Raw genomic sequence first — 19,102 nt, 5'->3', positions numbered from 1 at the left:
ATGCCACGGGAACGCTGCACGGAGAAGACTTCTCGGAGGATCCAGCCCGATCCTCACTCGTGGACTTGGTAAGTACAATTTGATCGAATGTTGCCTACCCCTGAAACGAGCATTTTCCCCCATAGACTATAATAGGGTTCGATAATCGATTCGAGTAGTCGAATATTGAGGGGCTACTTGAAACGAATATCGAACCTCGAACATTTTACTGTTCGCTCATCTGTAATCTTAACTAGAGATGAGCGAACACTAAAATGTTCGAGGTTCGAAATTCGATTCGAACAGCCGCTCACTGTTCGAGTGTTCGAATGGGTTTCGAACCCCATTATAGTCTATGGGGAACATAAACTCGTTAAGGGGGAAACCCAAATTCGTGTCTGGAGGGTCACCAAGTCCACTATGACACCCCAGGAAATGATACCAACACCCTGGAATGACACTGGGACAGCAGGGGAAGCATGTCTGGGGGCATAAAAGTCACTTTATTTCATGGAAATCCCTGTCAGTTTGCGATTTTCGCAAGCTAACTTTTCCCCATAGAAATGCATTGGCCAGTGCTGATTGGCCAGAGTACGGAACTCGACCAATCAGCGCTGGCTCTGCTGGAGGAGGCGGAGTCTAAGATAGCTCCACACCAGTCTCCATTCAGGTCCGACCTTAGACTCCGCCTCCTCCGGCAGAGCCAGCGCTGATTGGCCGAAGGCTGGCCAATGCATTCCTATGCGAATGCAGACTTAGCAGTGCTGAGTCAGTTTTGCTCAACTACACATCTGATGCACACTCGGCACTGCTACATCAGATGTAGCAATCTGATGTAGCAGAGCCGAGGGTGCACTAGAACCCCTGTGCAAACTCAGTTCACGCTAATAGAATGCATTGGCCAGCGCTGATTGGCCAATGCATTCTATTAGCCCGATGAAGTAGAGCTGAATGTGTGTGCTAAGCACACTCATTCAGCACTGCTTCATCACGCCAATACAATGCATTAGCCAGTGCTGATTGGCCAGAGTACGGAATTCGGCCAATCAGCGCTGGCCAATGCATTCTATTAGCCCGATGAAGTAGAGCTGAATGTGTGTGCTAAGCACACACATTCAGCACTGCTTCATCACGCCAATACAATGCATTAGCCAGTGCTGATTGGCCAGAGTACGGAATTCGGCCAATCAGCGCTGGCCAATGCATTCTATTAGCCCGATGAAGTAGAGCTGAATGTGTGTGCTAAGCACACACATTCAGCACTGCTTCATCACGCCAATACAATGCATTAGCCAGTGCTGATTGGCCAGAGTACGGAATTCGGCCAATCAGCGCTGGCTCTGCTGGAGGAGGCGGAGTCTAAGATCGCTCCACACCAGTCTCCATTCAGGTCCGACCTTAGACTCCGCCTCCTCCAGCAGAGCCAGCGCTGATTGGCCGAATTCCGTACTCTGGCCAATCAGCACTGGCTAATGCATTGTATTGGCGTGATGAAGCAGTGCTGAATGTGTGTGCTTAGCACACACATTCAGCTCTACTTCATCGGGCTAATAGAATGCATTGGCCAGCGCTGATTGGCCGAATTCCGTACTCTGGCCAATCAGCACTGGCTAATGCATTGTATTGGCGTGATGAAGCAGTGCTGAATGAGTGTGCTTAGCACACACATTCAGCTCTACTTCATCGGGCTAATAGAATGCATTGGCCAATCAGCGCTGGCCAATGCATTCTATTAGCGTGAACTGAGTTTGCACAGGGGTTCTAGTGCACCCTCGGCTCTGCTACATCAGATTGCTACATCTGATGTAGCAGTGCCGAGTGTGCATCAGATGTGTAGTTGAGCAAAACTGACTCAGCACTGCTAAGTCTGCATTCGCATAGGAATGCATTGGCCAGCCTTCGGCCAATCAGCGCTGGCTCTGCCGGAGGAGGCGGAGTCTAAGGTCGGACCTGAATGGAGACTGGTGTGGAGCGATCTTAGACTCCGCCTCCTCCAGCAGAGCCAGCGCTGATTGGCCGAATTCCGTACTCTGGCCAATCAGCACTGGCTAATGCATTGTATTGGCGTGATGAAGCAGTGCTGAATGTGTGTGCTTAGCACACACATTCAGCTCTACTTCATCGGGCTAATAGAATGCATTGGCCAATCAGCGCTGGCCAATGCATTCTATTAGCGTGAACTGAGTTTGCACAGGGGTTCTAGTGCACCCTCGGCTCTGCTACATCAGATTGCTACATCTGATGTAGCAGTGCCGAGTGTGCATCAGATGTGTAGTTGAGCAAAACTGACTCAGCACTGCTAAGTCTGCATTCGCATAGGAATGCATTGGCCAGCCTTCGGCCAATCAGCGCTGGCTCTGCCGGAGGAGGCGGAGTCTAAGGTCGGACCTGAATGGAGACTGGTGTGGAGCGATCTTAGACTCCGCCTCCTCCAGCAGAGCCAGCGCTGATTGGTCGAGTTCCGTACTCTGGCCAATCAGCGCTGGCCAATGCATTCTATTAGCCCGATGAAGTAGAGCTGAATGTGTGTGCTTAGCACACACATTCAGCTCTACTTCATCAGGCTAATAGAATACATTGGCCAATCAGCGCTGGCCAATGCATTCTATTAGCTTGATGAAGCAGAGTGTGCACAAGGGTTCAAGCGCACCCTCGGCTCTGATGTAGCAGAGCTGAGGGTGCACAAGGGTTCAAGTGCACCCTCGGCTCTCCTACATCAGAGCCGAGGGTGCGCTTGAACCCTTGTGCAGCCTCGGCTCTGCTACATCAGAGCCGAGGGTGCGCTTGAACCCTTGTGCACACTCTGCTTCATCAAGCTAATAGAATGCATTGGCCAGCACTGATTGGCCAGAGTACGGAATTCGGCCAATCAGCGCTGGCCAATGCATCCCTATGGGAAAAAGTTTATCTCACAAAAATCACAATTACACACCCGATAGAGCCCCAAAAAGTTATTTTTAATAACATTCCCCCCTAAATAAAGGTTATCCCTAGCTATCCCTGCCTGTACAGCTATCCCTGTCTCATAGTCACAAAGTTCACATTCTCATATGACCCGGATTTGAAATCCACTATTCGTCTAAAATGGAGGTCACCTGATTTCGGCAGCCAATGACTTTTTCCAATTTTTTTCAATGCCCCCGGTGTCGTAGTTCCTGTCCCACCTCCCCTGCGCTGTTATTGGTGCAAAAAAGGCGCCAGGGAAGGTGGGAGGGGAATCGAATTTTGGCGCACTTTACCACGTGGTGTTCGATTCGATTCGAACATGGCGAACACCCTGATATCCGATCGAACATGTGTTCGATAGAACACTGTTCGCTCATCTCTAATCTTAACCAAGCTTCGGGCTTACTAGACAGAGTTTCCATGTAGATGTGTGTACAACACCTCCTATAACAAAATGCTACTCCATTATAGCCTACTGAGGCATTATTAACAGTACAGTGACAATTGAAAGCACCAGGGAACTACAAATTAAAAAAAACACTTTTCCATTTAAACCACCAGGGACATTAACAGTGAAACACACCTATCCGTAATTGTATATGCAGCGCATACGACTTCTGCAACAAAGCAACATTCGCTGCAAGCTGCGCTCTTTACCATATGCATCTACTTTATTTTTATAGATTCATGATTGTTTAGGCTTTTGTAAGATTTTTCCAACTTTCCTCCAACTTACATATTTTCCATATCATGGCGCATATTCCTCAGTCCCTTAGATTTAGGAGCCATCCTATTTGTAAAGGCTTAGGGAAGGGGAGTCACTTTTATTCCAGCAATAGGCATTAGGGGATATGTATTGTATGGCACTGTGCCCACTAGATTAGCTTTCAGTCATCTTCATATAAAAGAAATTAAAGAATTGACTCAGTCACCATTGAAGTAGAATTGTCACTTTAATATGCTGATATACTGTATATAAGGGCAATATATTATGATTACAGGTACGGACACAAAATGTTGTTCCATTTGCCTGCTAACAGTTCCCACAATATACATCAGACTCCTTTAGTCTGTATATGCTGTGTTATAAATCTGCATCTATTCCAGTCCTAAATACTGACAGTACATAAGTTTTACTACCCCAGCCCCTTAGAAGTGGTGTACTGTCACGCTATCCAAAATATTCGAGACATAGGTTCCATAAAACCAAGATCTCTCCAGTAAATGGTTTTACAACTAGGTAGCCCATAAAGCCCCCTGTAATTCCAGATGGAGCATATATTGCAGGTTGTATTGTTTGGTTGTGATAAAAGACACTTCCTTTCGAGTATTTACCGGCGAGCAGAGAGTGAGATTTCACTAGACTGCACATTCATTTCCTGTTGGATTCCATACATATTACAGAGCTGAAGTTCAATGCCAAACATACAAGAGGATCAGAAAGTCGCAGTGACTTTGCTGAGCTCTACAGAAAAAATGACTGTGTAAGAGCAGCAGGTACTTACTGAAACTTCGTGCCCTATCTCGGTACTTTTATTTTATAAGGGTTTATTTTGTATATTAATAAGTATCCCAATAAATGCTGATTCAAAAACAAAGAGAAGGGTCTGCACTCTTTGCGTTCTTCATATAAAATATAATTTTTAATCCATTACTTTAAAAAATAGACAGAAAACATACAGAAAATGTGAAAAAGTTAGAAAAAACAACGGAATAGTGATATAAAAAAACGCACATCTCTGACGCATTTCAGGACCTCTCACGTCTCTTACTTATAGCGCGATTAGTGTTCCTTTATCCCAATAAATGTGCACCTCTGATGGTGCCTGGTCTCCCCTGACAACAAAAGGAGCAGCATTGAAATTCAACAAGCCCAATCTGTTGTGGAAAAGTCGGGAGGGCTCTATAAAGTTGGCCGCTCCTGCCTAAATAAGTGGGTTTGGGGGATTTTGCTCTACTACATATGGCATCTGTATATCTTCCAGATGGGACTGACTCTAGAGCATTCCCATGGGTCTGGACCAACTCGGTATTATTATCTCTTTCATTCAGGCCTGCGTTCTTTAACATGCAAGGAATACGCCAATATATGCTACCATGCACCATATAGGCCTGACTTATCATATAATATCTTGCAAAACAAATCTCCCTTCCCCATAATCTATCGGTTTGATAGACATAACCATCTTTCAACTTTGTATTTTCTTTTAATCCATTTTTCTTCCCACAGAGTAATAGAAAGAAAAGCCCATAGACTTTCTCCTAAACTAGAAGTACAATTCAGCGAGACACACCATGCCTACATGTGCCTTAAGAAGACGCGTATTAATCTGACTTTTCTCTGTTACAGCAAACTGTACACTGTATTTTAGGAAATCACTATTAATAAGCTATTGTCTTCTTAGAAAATCAGGAGAATGTGATTCTGTTCACACATTGCCTTTAGAATGAGCAGTCTGGGTGAGCCGCGCACTTCTTATCTGCTGTCAAACGCGCTTTGGCTAAGCGATAACGAGTGTCGATGCTTGTTATATATATAGCCCTGATTGACAAGTCCGGCTTCTTCCAAAGATCCTGAAGAAATACAATTGAATGTGAAGAAATGAAGCACGGCTGAGCACCAGGTTAGCTTATGGGAGCTAATTACATTGTTAGATTGTGGACACGAGGTGGCTGCTGTTTCCTGATTGACTGACGTATCCAAGCCATGAAATGACAGGTGCCGCTGTACACTGGGCCTCAGAATATCTGAACAGATATGGTAGCTGGACACTGAAAAAATAAAACTGCTGCCGGTCTATTTCACTAAATATGTCTGGCAGTGCTTCCAACTGGCTGGGTCTCACCTGTTTGCACTAGACAAAAGACCAAATCATATCCTCACCCATTTATTCGGATCACATATACTGTATATGTAGCAGAGCTGAGCCCTTATCACAACGCGTTCCCATGAAAACCACACACAACACATTTTCATATCGTAATAGGGTCAGTACGAAAATGGCGACTATTTATATATTCCTGCAAAGAACATACAAGATCAGGAATGAAGATACTGGTCAATGTTGGCAAACCCTTGGTAGAGCCTTATGATTTTTTGCACTTCCTTGAGGGTAAGGGATGGGCATGAAGGCTTGAATTGTTTGCGAGCAGATGAATTGGCAGTGAGTTGTCTGTGAACTCTCCTTCCAGTCATATGTGTTTGTGACAGAACAGGAAATCTCTGTATATATTTCCAGATCCTGAGAGGCGTACAGCACTTTCTCGCTATAGTCCAAGTTATCTCAAGTAAACTTTCTTTTATCGATGCCAGTGGATGGAGGAATATACCATTGGTGCCCTATGTGCAGCTGCATACAACCCATGAAGTCAAGGGCCCAATAACCTTAACCACAGATTTCTACTACCACGACCGTAGTGGTTTTTGCGGTCCACAATTTGCGGATCCGCAACACAAATTTCACTCTAAAAATTCATTCCGCAGACGTCTGTGCCCAACCGTAAGTTGCATCAGTATTATGCGGATCCACAAAAAAACAAAACACACCACAAAACACACATGTTGACATCCGCAATTGCGGATATACACTAATGTATGTTCAGTGTATATCCGCATAACTGCATGCACCCATAGACTTGTATGGGACAGTCCGTGCCGTAAAAACACGGCCATTACGGACATGCGGTATACTGTCCGAACCATGGTTAAGGCACACCACACCATGGACAAAATCTAAGGTGGTGTAAGAGGCTGCATAGAAAACAGTGGGTCCGCAAATGGCCCGCAATTGCGGACCATTTGTGGTTTAAACTATAGTCGTGTAAGACCAGCCTAAGGGTAAGTTCAGACAGGGTTTTTTGGACTGGAACCTGAAGTGGAGGCCGCCTCAGGTTCCAGTCCAAAAGACGGGTATCTGCAACTGAAATCCGGTGCACTGCACCAGCATCCAGTCGCGCACTCCGCTCCAGATTAAGCCCAATAAATAGGCCTAGTCCAGAGGAGGGAGTGTCTTTAGGCCAAATAGCGATGCGAAACGGCCTGAAGAATGAGCACCTCACTTCTTTTACCGGGGGCCGGAACAAGTCGGCTCCTGGAAAAAACTCCTGAGCGGCTCCCATTGATTTCAATGGGAGACGTCTTTTTGGTCATGATTTTGAGGCAGATACGGCCTCAAAATCCTGACCAAAAAACTCTGTGTGAACTTACCCTAAGGCTAGTTTCACATCCGTGTTGGAGACTCTGCCACAGATTACACCTAAAATCACCATAGAGAAATGCAATGAGGTCTGTGTTATTTGTCGGTTTCAGTATAAAATCGGCGGAAACCTGATGGACCCCATTATAGTCTAGGGGGTCCATGGGGGTGCTCGGGTAACCACTTTTTAAGCAGACAGGCTATCCAAGGAACATAAGTAGAATGCTCTATACTGAGATGTTGGAAAACAAGGGACCAATGACCGTTGGGCGGACCAAGAAAACTGAGGGACCCTTTGCACAATTGATGCATCTTGAGGGGTTGGCCACATTTACCCAATTTTATGGATTTAGGAATCCCCCTCCCTAACAAGACTGGGTGTTGTCACTTGCACTGCACATAAATGTGAAATCTGGAAAATTCCCTAGTAGAACTAATGGGGAATTTGGTAGTGTCAACACGAAACCAGCACTTTGATGAAATGATCACAGTATCCATGTTACATATGAACTGACATAGCTACGGGAAGATCTGCAGATAAGCTGATTCACATGAGTAGCACAGGCCAGCGAAGAACATAAAAAATCAACAGGATATTCCATTACAGCATTTCTTTCAGTTCCCATATACCAGAGCCAAGAGTCTTTACTTCCATAACCTATTTTCAGTCTTTTTTCATGAAACATGCTAGTTTACTGTATTAACTCCTTCAGTGCCACAAGACTGTGTTAACAGAGCCATGACGCTCATGTCTTAGAATTGATTTCCACTGCCATAATTCCCTTGTATAGTGTCAATTCTGTGTCTCAGACCTTTTCCAATGTAATTTTCACGTATGACAAACTCATGATTCACTGACACGGCTTCAAAAGGATGTTTTATGACTCTACTTACTATGGGGCCATATGCTGCAATGTGGCATGTAGATTTGACACAGGGCAATAGATGACGGTTTTGTATAGTAATGTATACGAAACTCATGTAAGAAAACTGCATCTTATACATGTAGTATGCGAGTACAAAGTTTATGTCTTACGTAAAAGAATTATCTAGAACAAGTGACTTCAACAAAAACAATAATAATAATAATAATAATAATGTGGAGTTTAGACACAAACTGAATGAGGAGGGGGCTCTGAGACCTACAATGTTTTCTTAGTTATAAAGTTTAGAACTCAAATTACACAAGGGGACTGTCGAGAGAAAAACACACAAAAGAAGTTCTGAAAACATCTGGTCTGGTTCCTATGGGAAATCGTGCAGAGTCTGCCAAACATTAACAAACCAATCTCTTTGCACAAAACAACTTTCCGTAGCAGAATACAATGAGTTTGGTCTATGAAATGTTCTCTCACAACATCTCACCTGAGCGTGTAGACAGGTTGGAGTCTTTACAGAGTTGCACTTTGCTCACCTACAGCTAATCCCTCGCTGAAATGTTAATCTCATCTCCTCCAATTGCATTTTACACGCTGCGGCAAACTTTACTGTAATGAAATTCTGGGACTTTTTAGTGCAATGAGTAAAGACTTTCACACCTCGTACAAAGCGCCTTCTCCAATTGCGGTATTTCATGAAACTTCTGAGACATACTCAGCATAATATTGTTTTGTCAGCTAAACAACAGGCGATTCTGATAACCGCTATCTGGACCTGTGGTCTTAGTCACAACCTCTCTGTTCTTTGGATGAATTGTGTTATTGTTGCGTCCCATGTATACAGTATGTGGTTTTGTTCCAAGGCCCTGATAACATGCTGAAATGGTCTGTCTGATGTTCTGCGCATGATGCACCAGCTGTTGTTCATTTCCACAAAGTATTTTAACTCCTTTGTGGCTGTTAAGACAAAAGCAGGGCAATCCTCTGGAGATCCCTATAAGCTAAAGAGTAGAAGAATTATTTATAAAGTAGGGCTCATGTTCATTCCCATTTTAAGGGTTAGTTTACCATATGGATGACTTAGCTGTTAAATCTTACAGAAATACCTCCCAAAAAAAATCTATTTTCTAAACCTAACCGGTTTATAATCCCAAATCATGCATGTAAGGCCTGGTTCAGATCTGTGTTCAGCATTCTGTTCAGGAAGTCCGCTTCGGAGCCCCTGAATGGAAACCTATAGGGCTCGTTCACATGGGCACCAAGGGGGCGGATTATGGCCAAATGGAAACCAAACAGACCCCATTATAGTCTATGGGGTTCGTGTGTTTTCCCAGGTAGCCACATTTCTATGCATACAGATTTCCGTTCGGGGGGTCCCCAAGTGGACTCCCTGAGTGGAATCCCAACAACAGATGTAAACCAGGCCTAAGAGCTTTTCTTCTAGATTGGTTCTCAGCTTTTGAGTAAGGGGATCTAAACATATTACCTGATATGTTAGTTAGTCCAAGACACTATTCCTCCAATGACTTTTCCTATAATGATTTCTGTTCTTACTTTGCTAGGCAAAGCAACTTAGTAATAGCTGAAAAGTTGTCAATAGCACCATGGCGGCCATCCAAGTAGCTCCATTGACATAAGGCTAGCACACTCAAACTAAACCCAGCATACTCCAACATGGTCAAAGAATTTGTTACAAAGTGAGTACTGACCATGCTCTTGTTGGGGAGCCACTTGTACGACTGGCTGGAATAGCCAATGACAAGACGTTTTGTGAGATTCTTCATTAGAGGCCTGAATTTATGACGTAACCTTTGGCCAACGCAGATATAGACAGATATAGACAGCCTGCCATAAGCCCATCTATATTACTTTAAATCCAGGTCATATGATAATTCTCATTTCTTATTTTCATGCACCAGAATTATTTGGCCTCAAGTATCACTCAGAAAACAAAACAAGTCTACAAAGATTTCCTATAGCAGGATAATATGTCCAATATGGTACTGTATACAAATACAGCCGAGTAACACGACAGTATTTCTCACAGTGCTTTGCAGTGGTAGGTCTTGATTCACGATAGTCTTATACAAATATTTACATTGTGGGGTTCTTAATGAGACTACTATTTCCTTGTACATTAAAACGCTGGATGTAGAGAATATGGATAACAGTGTGTGTGAACTCTCTAAATAAACTAGTACAACTTAGTGAGGGTCCTGCATTTTTAGCAGACTTAGTACCGTTATAAAGACAGTAGATACCACTGCAGATATATTTGAGCATAAAAGCACTGAGCAATGGAATATAGTCAGAGCTGGCACATGCTTTGAATGGGTCCTGCAAGAGTAACAAACCTTGGCCACGCCATTTACTATTTAGTTAACTAAGTCTTTTCCCCCAGGTATAAAAGAGATTCTAATAGAGAGCCCAACCTCATTGAGAAGACCACCTCAAAAATTGCCTTGAAATGTGGTCTTCTACCGATGTTGGTCTTGATAACGGTCAGTATACATCATATGTTGGGAAACAGAAAATCTGTCCCAGGAATAAGGGAGAGGCCTTCATAAAAGGTGGTCTTTTAGAGAGAGTTTTCTGTCTCAGCAAGCACAATGTGCTTCCAAATGAGGAGAACATGTAAATGATGGCCCAGGTACAAAACAGCATGGCATAAGTGTGGGCAGGCTATGGAAACAACATGCCCATTCCTTTGTGATCCCTAGAGAGAACGCCTTCTCTCTCTCTCGGATATAATCTGCACCCATCGGAGAAGTAAGTATATAGAAGATCTAGATAAAGCCGTGGACAATTATAACTATCTTGCAAGTATGGCGGACATAAGTTTGGTCGATGCTAACAAAGGGTTAAACTCATGAATCTGATCTGAGTTTTGACCTGTGTGAAGCAAAGTGGATAAATATTGACCCGTTTCATACAGATAAAAGCCACTGAATTCTGTACACATAATGGTGAAGTGTGAATGCCTCACTTGACAAGGCTAAGAGACGGAACAGGCTACTGATGTGAATTTGCATTAACTCAATTGCAGTCAGCTTTGGCTCAAAATGACATTAGAAATATATATTAAAAATTAATGTCCCTAATAGGTTACGACTTGGAAAGAATTTTGCCTGAAAAGATGTCATCTTCCCTAAAGCCACCTTGTTCTGCCTCCATTGTTTTGTATCTAATTGCATGTCATAGTAACTGAATAATTGGAGCACAAAGATAATTATACTTGATGCACTTTTAATTCATTTCAGCTTTCTTCCCCACCAGCTTGTGTGCAGCATGACTCTGAGCAACCGAATGTAAAAAGATGACATCGGACAGACTGTAAAAGGCATTCATTTAGTGACATGATAATTTATCCTCCCCCCGCATGTGAGAACTGTGGTGGATGATTTCCTAGCACTTCATCAAACAATATGAAAATTCCTGGAAATTATAGAAAATGGTTTCAAAGTTGCTGAATTGGAAGCTTGGTAAAAGTATACACTATACAATGCTGAGTATGAGTGGAGGAGTTCAGACGTGCAAATGAAACTAAATGCAATTTAACGTTTCATTTTTCTTTGCAAAAAAAAAATAGATTTATGACAGTTTACACCATAATCATCATTTCTGTCTATAATGGAGACATAGCTGATGTGATCGTTCCATTTTGTAGTGAATCCAAATACTAATGGTGTCCTATAAAGGGGTCTGTATTCCCGTATTGTTAAACACCAAGGATAATGCAGTGGAATTAGGCTACAGCTACAAGTAACCAACGTTTGCAACACTGTTGCCTTCATTCAGGGTAATGAAAGTGAATGTGGTTGCGATGAAACGTGACAGTTTCAACAAAATAAGTGCTATACTGTGATCTTCAGCCACTTGATGTGTGTCATTCTAAAGTAGCCATATACCCTATTCTCACTGCTGTGAAAATTACTTGAAATTTGATGGAAACTTTGATGGTGTGCCATCTCCACTTCACGGGCCATGTCCAAAGGACAGGTCATTAATCTTAGAAGGCTGGAAAACCCCTTTGTAGGTTAAGGCCCCACCGCAGAAACAGCAGTAAAAAAAAAAAAAAAAAAACTGCATTTTACAGTACCAGCAAAATGAGTGAGATTCTGTCTAATCTCATCCACACATTGCGGGGGGAAAAAAAGAGCGGAAAAGCTGCAGCAAGTTAATGTTAGCAGCAGAATCGTATGAGTTGTCGCGGGGGTAAAAAAAAAAAAACAACTGAGAAATACAAAGCAAATATTCAATGAAATAGGATGTAGGAACAAAAAAAAAAATGTATATTTTTTTTCCCAGAATTTGTTAGTTGTGTTTCGCTGTGTTGAATACTTTAGCCTTAAAGTATTTTGTTTTTGGGTGGGGCAGTATGGAATCCTAAGGCCTGGCTGACATATGCGTCGGTAATCCGTTCAGGGGAGTTTGCATGGGGACCCTCCGAACGCATTGGCAAGCGGTGTGCAGTGAAAGCACACGGACCCCATAGACTATAATGGGGTCCATGCGCTTTCCGCACGGAACATGTGGACAGAAAAGTAGTTCACGGTCTACTTTCCTCTCCTCATGGCTCGTGTGGAGACCGTGCGGAAAAATACACGGACCCCATTATAGTCATCTATGGGGTCCATGTGCTTTCATTGCACACTGCTTGCCAATGCGTTTGGTAGTCTATTTGGTGGGATCCCCATGCAGACTTCCCCGAACGGTTTACCGACGCAGATGTGAACGAGGCCTTAGGCAGAAACAAGGTTCTATATTGAAAGCTACCAGGTAAGTAAGATGTCTGGGGGCAAGAGACCTTTCAAATAGAGGTCATGGTTACTTCTATAGCTTTACCATGGTTTGCGATTGTTATAGATGGTCCGGTGGTATACAATACTTTTTCCAATAAACCTATTGCCGTGAATGTGAGTTTAAATGGCTTAAAATGTTCATTTAATTTTTTCTAAACTAAAGCTTTGATGAAATATTCTTCTTCATGTAATTTCATCTGGTGAGAATCAAAGTTTTTCTAATCTCATAAGACAGACAAATGTAATTTTGTTAGGACAGAATAGATGATATAATGGTGTTAGGGAATGTTTATATCCTGCTTTCTCCGGACAGAACGGCTAATATAATTGTCCCAGCAATAATGATGGGTCTGGCATTTCAATCCATGGTCATCCCTTGTAGTCATTAATTTATTGGTTGAGATATATCAGTCCAGTCAGCACAGCAGACAAATGACTCTCTCAGACAAGCACCTTACGAGCCGTGAGCATAGAAATGATGGCATAATGGCTGGTAAGGCGGGGGTGCAGAGCTGGGGTTGGGGGGAATACTTTTTATAAAAGTCACTTATGCATATAACATGTGGCATCCAATGTGACCCTCACCGTCATCTTTTTCTTAAACTGGTAAGTAAAGCAGTGGTCAGTAACAGTAACTCAATGTTAAGACCGTTGCAGACGACTGTGGGGTAGGTCGGTGTGCAATCCCTGTTTTTCCCAGATAGCACACAGACCCATTCATTTCTATGTGCCCATGTATATGAGCAATGTGTGGGCCACAAAATATAGAGCAGGCCCTATACTGTTCAGAGTTTGCAGCACGGATTCATCCATAGAAGCCTACGAGAGATTAAAGACCATGGACGGCACACGGACGTACTCCGTGTGTCGTCAGTGTGCCGTCCATATTTGCTGTCAAGCTAAGGATATCAATAGATGGCTCCTGTGATTTTGTTTTTTGCAGATCTCTGATCACACCCTGATACACTGTCCGTTTTTGTTGATATATGGCACTAATGCTGAATACACAATGATGACACACAGTCCACAAAAAACGAACATGGATTAATAGTTTGGGGACCACAAAATACACATGGTCTTCTGCAACTAGGCTTAATGTATGGTGCATAAGTGATCAGAAACTAAAATAGGCCTGGCCACAAGTACATTCCTATGAACACAGTGTGAAAGCTAGGCACCAGGCAGTATACAGCTTAGGAAACTATGGATCTAGAAGTCGTATAGGTGGGAGCGCTGACTTAAAGTGGAACTGTGTCAGTAAAGCCCAATGACCTATCTGATAGGTGATGTCATCCTGGGCATTTTGGTGCTTTGGCTATCCAAAACTGTTCAACTATTCCAAAGCTATAAGCCTTTTGTTTTGTTTTTTGTTGACATAAATGATGGTATACTATCTAAAAGGGTGGTAACATTGCATGACATATAGCGCCCAGAGAGCTCACCCCTAGGGATACCACAGAATTACCGCCCACTTGGCTAGCATACCCTAATTTACATCAACACTAAAAGGGCTTATATCTTTGGAATGGCTGAATGGATTTGAATAAACAGAACACCAAAAGGTTTAGGGTGACAGCACCTATCAGGTGTGTATGTCATTGATGTCATTGAGTGTGTTAGTGAACTTTTCAGACCTGCTGACGTGTCTTTTTTAACTCTTCATGGGCATATGAATACCCATAGTTAAAATGCCATGTTAAGGCAGGTGTATATTTAAGTCTATATCTAAAATAATTATTGTCACCGCAAAGCTAATGCTACTGCATATAATAGACAAGGTGTGAAGTGGTAGAGTGCTTTCCACATAGCTTAAGTGGTACTGAATATACTATGAATGCTCACGAGCAGCTCTAATGGATTAGGGCTTAGGGGAGAGAACAAGGTGGGTTTTTATTCCCTAAAGAGAGGAGCATCTTCCACGGCCATTAATTGCTCATTAGAAAGACTTTGCAGCGTCCTATAAGGATTTCTATTTCAGATGGTTAATATAACAAACCATGTTCCACCAAAACTCATTTTGAAATCAGTATTACACCTCTATGCACGATATTCCAAAAACTAGATAGACTCATTTTCTTTCTCCCTGACTTATACATTTCTTGGCCTACTCCCTCAGACACGCCAACTCAGACCACAGTAATCCAAGCGTCTGTTCCTTCAACTGTGCGCCTTGCAATGAATGTTTCATTCCCCTGGAGAGTCTCGGAGAAGCTAAGGAAAGGCAGGAATAGATTTCTTGAAGTCATTGTTGGGGATTGTGACCTCCCTTGGGTGACTGCTTATTACTGTAAAAAGCGCCGTGTGACATCATGAGCTACTGCAAGGAGTCCGACTGACAGCAACCTTACTGACATAATTCAATGAATCAAAACTTCAAGCAGCCGAATCATCCATAATAATGGAGCAATCTAGATGCATTTTTTTCAACTAGCTCACAATATGTTTTCCAGACAATTTCTGCAAACACGCAGAGGTTTAGAGAGAAATGGGTATAGAGTAAAGGAAAACTGGAAAATGTTTTACAAAATCAACACAAACAAGTTGTTAAAGTACAATGTTCCTGTTTGCACTGCAAGGATAAACCTACATATCACATATACGGCACAATATCCACTGCCACATATCTGCAACATATACAGTGGCCACACTGCTCTCCATAAGAGCCCTGGAATTCAGTCTGGTCAGCTCTTGTGGACAGTCCTTGCAAGTTCAGAGTTTCCAGGGCTTTATCTGTACAAGTAGTCGCTTAGATCTTGGGGGTACAGTTTTTACTTGAGGAAACCACCAGATGGTGTAATGAGTCTTATAGGACAGGCAATGCTTTCTGGGGGGGAAAAATGCAGATTAGCTTTGTTGCAGTGTTGCAACATGACTAAGGATACTGAATGGTTTATAGAAACGTACCTACCATGTAAGCAAACCACACAGCTGCTATGGGGCCCATGGGGTGGGGTGGCCAGAACTCCCCCTGCAGCTTCCCTACATCCACTGTATTGTCTTGCAACTGCCACTAGGGGGAGTTCAGTGCAACAAGATTTTTGCAGCTTCCATTCAGTTCAATGTAAAATGTATTCATGCCAGTATCTGTTGTAAAGTCATTGAACATTACTGGGGGCAGAAGGAGAACCGGTCGCCAAATTTATAAAGCACCTGTTCCATTTTTTCTAACACGGGGGGGTTGGGTCCATGCTTAGTTTTGCTAGGAGTCCTTTGATATCTGTACATGCTCCTGGTCATGTACAGAAGGGTAAGTAACCCATGTGCAGACAGCGGATTTTCTTGCCCCCTCATCAGTACAGAGTAGGGTGCTGGCTTGATAGGTGAGAGGCCTTATGTGGAATTTGGGGCATACCTTTGGTCTGACTACTATCCTCAGTCACGGTAAAAGGCATTTTAAAGGGCTGAACATTGATTCATTGTGTAGGGACTTCCAATACTCTAGGTGGCACTAGAGACAGTTTTCTTCCCCCATGATTAGAAATAATGTGCGTAGACCACATAACTAATAAAGTGACTGCAAAGCTGGAGCCCTAATGTTAAGAATGATTAAATATTCTTAAGGTGGCTGCAAATGGTTAATTCTTACTTACAATACAGCATGTTATACATTTAAATGACCTAAAAATATAACAAATTCCCTAACTATGCAAATGAATAGTTTTACAATACCACAGCTCAATAAGGGTATACACAAGCATGCATGTGGGATACTAATGTATACATGATACTGCACATTGGTGACCTACATGAAGGTCAGTCTTTACGGGCATGCCAGAATAGTCATTAAACAGTCATACCTCTGGTATCCATAAAATGGAGGGATCAGAAGTCTACTATGAAAAGGAAATGCAGGAGATTTTGCAGGGGAACAGTTAAGAAGCAGAATGAGAGTCATCACAAATCCATATTTTATTAATTGGAATTAACTAAGTGACCACTCCGTACTTTCCTGGCAGGAGAATGTAAAAATCCATATCACATGGCTGGTGGATGAAGCAATAGAGACATTACATCACATCACATTTTCCCCACAATGAGATTCTTTTCTTTATTCTATCTGATATCCAGAAAAAAAAAGCCTTTCTAGGGAGATCCGAACCTCAGGAGAGACACTTAACACTGTTAAGCCTCCATTCTCTGTACATTCGGCAGCCGGGCTCTCTCCCGCACAGGACACACAGGGGGATATGGTGTCTAGCTCGGTGTGTCTGTTTTGTTTTAGCTCTGTAGTAGATATTACAGATTCTGAACAATGCTCTGCACAGGCTGCTGAAATACTACTGCAAATCATCATATGCCGCCTGACTCACTGCAAAATCCCCAGAATCATAAAAAACCATGACAGTAAAAATATAAGATGACACATACAACAAAGCAAAATCTCTAAAATTATATGATGAATCTAGGCAGGCAACACAAAATCTAAGCAACCAAGGGTCAACCTAACAACACAATGGCCAATGTAATGATGCAGAGGCAGATCTACACATATACAGGTCAATGCAACCACACAGGGACCAATCTAACCAGGCAAAGACTAAAATATCCATACAAAGGCCTATCTAACCAAAAATAATGTGTCTACCAATACAAGGCTCAATCTAGCAATATTGTGACCAGCGTAGAGGCCCATATAGAAAACAATTTAACTATAGAAAGAGCAGACCAATACTGTATAACTACATAATAGTCAATGATAGCCACATAAGAGCCAATGGGACCACAAAAGCCAGTACCAACCTATTAATACAAGGATCAATTGACAATTAACAATATTCTCACCTCCATAATAATAGTGCCCACAGAAATACTAATCTAGCTATATAAAGAACAATCTAGCAAACCATAAGGCCAATATAACCATAGTATTACTACAACCAATACCATTTATGTATCCATGTGATGACCAATACTAACACAAAGGGCCAATCTGGACAGATTTAGTCCAGAGCTTAGATCATATTTTCGGTAGGGTTGGCCATCACTGGTAAAGGGTGTGTGACTTACGGTCGGTATGTTTTCTTAGTTATTTTGTCATACCCAAATTAATATAAAGCTATTTTATCTGGCCTCATGCCAGTCTCAGAAAGCCAGTTGAGCGAGCCCTATGTACACACAGGTAGGCAAGTACATGGACATGTTTGTTCAGAGGCCATGCTGAGGAGCCGGATCACAGCAACATTCCTTCTGACACTTCAGATGATTAAAGAGGGACACTTAGGACTTGATGAAGGATACTCTAATGTGTCCGGGACTCCACGGTAAACCCCAGCAGTCTCTCACTTACCCTTTGTGACTCCATAGGTGACTGCTACTTGTAGAAAACTTATACTATAGAGAGTCAAATGTTAAATCATTAAGAAATATTTCAGCCAGTCTTAAGAAATCAGCAAATAAGTAGTTATTTCCGGTGTTGTGCTGGAATAAAATGACTATCCATAACATATGTCCAGCCCTATAGAAAAATAGTTATTTACGCCAATAAAAGCATTTGATAGATTGACCTGTTAATAAATGGTATTTCCACATGTTTCTCGAAATAGCTTATATCGTGCCGAATGCATACTGACACATACACGCTGTGACATTATGTCACCGTTCACATATCTATCTTTTCTAGAAAGCCTTCCAGTGTTGTAGACAATGTGTAATTATATATCTTATGTTACAATGTGTCATTGTGAGAACAAGGAACTGTAGGATATTCTACAGCAAAGCTCAGCCCACCCTTCCCTAGAGGAAAAGGAGACTTAAACACGCTCTGTTCTTGCTATCGACTCTGGTGGGATTCACAGATTTCACTTATCGAAGGTTTATTTTTACACTGCAGCTGCACCGTTGTAAGGTCACATAATTTGGCAGCCATCCCAGTAGTTAGAAATTAATTTTTTCCTTTTTAATACAAACTGGTATCCCCCAAGGGATTCGATCAAGAGCCTTATCTGTACTTGACAGTTTCCTAAACCCCCAGTAAGAAGCGTTTTATTCTGCGAGGGTCTCTATAGCACAAGACCACAATGCTTTGCGACACTGTGTTGTCCAGAGCTCTGCATTATGGGGCCATCCCATAGGCCTCCTGTTCTTGAGGCCGACACATTGTAATCAAGTGTTCGCAGCTCTATAATAACCTGTAACTGGATATTCACATCCCAAAGCCTAATAATAACCTCATAAAACTCTATTGCATTGTTTTCTTCCCTAATCTAATTGTGCTTTATATTCACAACTTGCCAGCTGTTCCCTCCATTTTCACATTAGCACTGGCTTGGTTTTCCTTGCTTTACTCTTTAATAGCTATTAA

General features: G+C 42.4%; 1 protein-coding gene across 4 annotated transcripts in view; it reads right to left on the bottom strand.

The window, feature by feature from the left end:
* The window catches only part of NRP2 (neuropilin 2), a 101,452-nt gene that overhangs the window by 73,901 nt on the left and 8,449 nt on the right, over positions 1 to 19,102 (bottom strand). The window lies entirely within an intron of this gene.

Source organism: Leptodactylus fuscus, chromosome 8, assembly GCF_031893055.1.
Source record: "Leptodactylus fuscus isolate aLepFus1 chromosome 8, aLepFus1.hap2, whole genome shotgun sequence".
NCBI classification, from domain to species: Eukaryota; Metazoa; Chordata; class Amphibia; order Anura; family Leptodactylidae; genus Leptodactylus; species Leptodactylus fuscus.
This window is presented reverse-complemented; position numbering and strand designations above follow the sequence as displayed.